The following is a 5,598-nucleotide window of genomic DNA, read 5'->3' as shown; positions in this document are numbered from 1 at the left end:
TAGATCCATTTTTTAATCTCTCTTTATCTTTTCGGGGGGGGGGGAGAGAGAGAGAGAGAGAGAGAGAGAGAAAGAAAGAAAGAAAGAAAGAAAGAAAGAAAGAAAGAAAGAAAGAAAGAAAGAAAGAAAGAAAGAAAGAAAGAAAGAAAGAAAGAAAGAAAGAAAGAAAGAAAGAAAGAAAGAAAAAGAAAGAAAGAGAGGCAATTTACATGTACAGAATTTATCTAGTCATATTGCAGATCGGCCAAGGCATCTGGTTAAACCAACTTCAGCATCCCATTTCTATAATTCTGGGGCTTTTTTTCCCCTACCATAGGATGAAAAGATGTGCTCCTTTTCATTCTGAAAAGAAACTGGGACCCTTCAGCTTGAAGAACCTGTTCTACACCCTAGGGGATTGTGAACTCCTTTGCATAAAAACTGAGGCCATTGAGCAAGACTCTGGCAAACAGTATCCTGGATAAAAGCAGATTGTTATGTTGGCACCAACTGGCTCAGATTTTATCAAAAGTAACTTAAAGGGGATGGAGAAAGAGGCAACAGAGGAAAATACTTTTTTTTAAAAAAAGGATAAACCTCGCAATCCCTGGCAGAAAACATTCAAACAACGTTCATTTTGCTTGGAAATTTATGGATGAAACCTTGCAGAAAAATTATTGTTTAACTGTGATGGTGACCATATTTTTAGTACCAATATTCATTGAGTGCTTTTGTTTTAAAAAAGGATGTGTATGGTAATGTTTGCCCCATTACCTAAGCATATCTGCAGGTAATGATTTGATAGCATTTGATAGCTCTTGCTTTCAAATCCACGTACATAACCATTATTCTAAATACTCCAGTCATGTAAGAAGCAATAATGGACAATATTATATTGCGAGATCTCTTTCAAGCAACTGAACTGGAATACAGAAATCATGTGTAACATGGCTACATAAATACAATTATCTAAGATAACTCAGAATAGAAGCCAACAGGATTAAGTACAGGATTCATGCAAATAAGTATCACTGAGATAAAGAGAAAATTTTAGAAAAGAACTTTTAAAAGAAACTCAATAATAAAAGAGAGTAGAACTTTCCTCACCAGTTCAAGTCATGCCTCAAGTAATTTCTGCTCTAATTTCCAATCTCCTAAAGTTCCTCTTATTAACACACACACATACACACAAGCACACACACAGGGATTCCGCTAGTTTGTGTGTATGTGTGTGTGTGTGTCTCTCTCTGAATGTACACCATGGAGTTACTTCCTACGTATCCAAAGTGAATAAAACATCAACAACACACAAAGATTTTAAGGCATCAAACACAGCCTTGTTCCAATCTCAGAATCAATGTAGTGTTGTAATTAAGCTGTTGGTGTACCTCCCTACTCAAACAGGATGAGATTTAACAGGGAGAAATGTGAAAGCTTGCATTTGGGGAGAAAAACTGGTTTCCTTATATCACTTAATCAAGCCATGCTAGGTTGGCCACTCTGGAAGACAGAGCCCTGGATTATTTGGACAGTTGATCTGAGCAGTAAGTCATAGTTCTTAGGGCCATTGTGAACCATGCAGTTTCTTTTCAGGTCAAGGTTAACAGATGATCTTTTTAATCTGTACATCTCAAGCTTTGTTTATGGTTAAATATTATTGCTTTAATCAAACAGATTTACTAAGCACGAAGTGTTCCTGGTTTTTTTTTTTTTTTTATGAATTCGGTCAATAAATGATAATCTTCCTGTACCAGCCACTTTCTGACAGTGTTCGTACCTCATTCATAAATATCTTTTGGCCACATTGGGTAAAAAATGAACTTCTAAAACAAGAGGTAGTATTTTTCTTATTATCAGATGCTGATTTTCTGTGTGATATTCTCTTCGATTGCATCAAAGAGATTTCTGTCCAGCAAATCAGCATGTAAAATTAGAGGAGAATTGATCTTTGGCAATCTTACTCTACCATTCATATGCCAAATAAATGATAAACATAGAGTTGGTCTGTTGAGCCTTCCTGCCTTGTGATAATGTAGTCCAACACATTTCAATGACAGAAGGTTGGAGAACCTTGACCTAGACTGAATTGATGAGCAGGGATCTGGGTATTTATTATGTTTTTTAAAAAATATTTTTTATTGAAAGTTTTTATTTAATTAAAAGATAAACAAGAACCATCGAATAAAAGAAATATAGAAAAAGAAAAAAGAAAAAATGCTGGAAATAGAGAGAAAAACAGAAAAAGCAGCTTCCGATCCTCTTTGCAGCAGTTACAAACTTTTATAATTTCTCCCCCTACATTATATAGTTCCCTTCTTCCCATATTCAACCCCTTTTAATCAGCAAACCCCAAAATCACCAGTTCATTTTTGTCCATTTTCAGCAAAAAGTTCATAAAAGGTTTCCAGTCTTTTATAAAAGTACTCAGTGTTTTGTCCATAATCAAACAGGTCAATGTTGCCATCTCTGCAAGTTCTGCCATCTTCACAATCCACTCCTCCCTTGTGGGTACGTCTGTATTTTTCCATCTTTGTGCATATAGTAGCCTTGCTGCATTTACCATATATGGATATTTATTGCCTACAGTAGCCTGTTCTCCTCTGGTGCCAACCTGCTGGATTGGGCTTCTGAACCATGAACTTCCAACCTACAGAGAGGACATTGATATGGGAATGGCTGATTTGCCTATTGCACTTTAGGTACCTCTCTGCATGATAATAAACAAATGTTCAGGATGAGAAGCCTTCTAGGACTGTTTACCAAATCCTAACTATGCATCCAAACCTAAAGAGTTTAAAAATGCAGAATAGTCAATGCCTTTTTCATTTTCTTTTCTTTCTTGGCATCTGACAGCCGTGTAGCAGCGAGCCTTACAACATGACTATACCACTCTGATCAAAGCCAAAGCCATTGTGGTATAATTTAAACCATTATTTTATTTAAAAATTGCAACAATAATAGTAATAATAGAAATTATATGTTCTACTGTGAGAAAGAATGCTTGAAGGTTTAATTCCTCCCACTCTTTTCCTTAACGTTTTATGCCCTGAAATGGCTGCAGCCTCACGATAATTCATTAGCCCCTGATCGTGTAAATGTGGCATTTGCGTAATGAGCTTGCATGGAAGAACCCACAGGTGAGGGTTTAATGAATAGCTTGCCAGGGTGGTAAGAGAAAGGGATGGCTGTACACCTCGGTGAGATAAGCTTGTGGATTGCTATGGTTACTGACTCTTAAATCTTGATTCCCAGACAGAAATACATTTACAGCAGCAACGGCCATTTTAAAAAAGCCTGTCCCATTCATGGCCTTGGGTGAATTGAGCCTGGGGCCAGAGAGGGGATTAAAAACCCTCCTCATCTGAGAAAAAGAGAGAAATGCGGGGAGGAGGGGAGATACAGTGTTATACTGTTTGCTTCTATTGAAGCTCTGTCTGGGCCAAGTGCAAAGAGATCACACATATCCTCCCTTGTGCAAGGCATCCAAAAGGTACAATTATTGTTTTGGTGTTGAAAATCAGATAGATTGAAGATGGGAAGGCTGCTTGATGGGCTTGTCTTTTGAGTCAAGTGAGGGTTTGTCTTTTGTCAAGTGAGGGTGGCATAGGTTCCCACCCTGCATTTCCAGGGATCTCCATTCACAGGGCAAGAAGAAACTCTATGAACCACTAGAAATCACTTTTGAAGTCTAGACATCCTGACAATTGCTGAGACAGTGTTTCTTGAACACCCCCTTAAAAAATAAAGATGCCTTCCCATCATTTAATCCTGGCTGCAGGATTCAGCTAACAACATTCGTTTAAGTTTTTTTTCCAACTTGCTGAGTATAACGATAAGAATTATTTTAAATAATCTGTCCAATTTAAATAGAAAAACAGGAAGCTGCTTTTCAATCTGAAAAAAGAGAGAAGGAATATTTTGACATGAACTTGCTTTAAATGGATGGAAAGCCTGCAATGCTCCCACTAATATTTTAAAAAATCTGCAGTAGTGTATAATTCCTTCATGCATTTCAAACCAATGATTGGATTCAAAAACTGTGCTAAAGCATAGTCTGGTTTGGGCTTGGTATGTTGTATGAACCCCACCTTCATGGGTTATTCAGCAAGCAATGAGTAAAACATATGCTTTAGTATGTGTGAATCCAGCCAAAAGGAAGCATCCAAAGGATGTAACTTTGAAAATAGATCAGTTGAAGTAGGGGATGTGTTTGGCATTTCAGAAACAATTCACTTTCTCTGCTGAAGAGCCACCGTCTATATGTCATGGAGATTCTGTACGCTCCAGAGGATTCTGGAGTATGTGGTGGAAGCACCCCTAGGCCAAGCTTATGGGTTTTTTCCTATATGAGATATTTTAGTTTTCTTTTATGCTATTTTCCCAAGATGGAATGCAGCAGGACCGGCCTATACAGTGTAATTTTACAAGTGAGAAAGTCCATTTTGGAATGGGGTAAAGATTGCAGAACAAAAGAGAGCAAGATGGGTCTATCATCTGTCTGTCTCTGCAGCAGAAGGAGAGAGCTGGGAAGCAAGACCACACTGCTGTCTCTTCTGAGTGATGAGCTTCATTCCCAGGACCCATGATGTGAAGTGGGTTCTTCTAATTAATATAAGATAGCTAATTGTTAGTGCCTGAATTTTGTTGGTTTACTCTTCCTTCACCCCCAGTCTTTGCCTCATGGGAAGGAATTGCCTTATTTTTATCACTTTTATATAAGTTACTCAGGAAACTTTTTTTTAAAGATAAAAAGTAGGATAATATGCTTTTAAGAAATAAAGCCAGCCAGTCAGCCTAGAAAGACTTGTAACCTGAGTATGCTCAGCATAATTCAATAAAAATACTGCATTATAGATCATTTAAAAACTTTTTTTCCCCTCAAGGATTCCCAGTAAAAGGTGATGATACCAGTCTGGTTGATTCTCTTGATATCTCCAGCCTGCCCAGGTAGGGAGATCCGTTATTCCAGCTTCTTGTCCTTTTAACTAGCTATGCAGTCATGCAATCTGGATCAAGGGGAACGGTTTACCCGGACCTAATAAAACTAACAAAGCCAACTTCTAGATATAAACATGATTTTGTTGGGAGTAGAGTACCATAAGGAAAACAAGAAAAGGCAGAATTTTCAGTAAAATCACCTAGTTAAACTGGTTACTTACATTTTTCTTGAATAAGCTCTTAGGTTTCACTGCAGAAAGAATGATTGGAGAGTGGTTGTTTGGGGCCTCCTGTTTGGAAGTCCACAGGCAGGCCCTTTGTCATCTTCTTGCTATTTTCTCCTAAGCATTTATTTTCGGTTGACAACCCCCAGGTTTGGCCTAGTCCAATAGTGCCCCCTAAAGTAGCTGATAAGTTGGTCCCATGCTAAGAGGCCTAAAAAGATGGGTCTCAGTTTTTCTCTTCCAGAAAAGCATCTCCCGTGTAATTCTTATAAAGGAGAAAATGGACAAAACCCAGCCCATACGTTCCATCCAGGGTCATTAGGAAGGTGGGTTGAATCTCCGGGCCATTCCTGATTTGTGGGCTAGACGCAAAGTATCAGAAAAGAAGCACTGTCCTTGACTGAACAAAGCCACAATCAGCCTCCCCAAAGAGGTTGCCTTTTGTTTCTTCCCCTTT

This window comes from Python bivittatus, unplaced genomic scaffold, assembly GCF_059951505.1.
Source record: "Python bivittatus isolate LINGU-HERP-01145 unplaced genomic scaffold, Pbiv_v1 ctg000020_np1212, whole genome shotgun sequence".
Lineage (NCBI taxonomy): Eukaryota > Metazoa > Chordata > Lepidosauria > Squamata > Pythonidae > Python > Python bivittatus.
The sequence above is the reverse complement of the archived record's forward strand: the minus strand, read 5'-3'. Positions refer to the sequence as shown.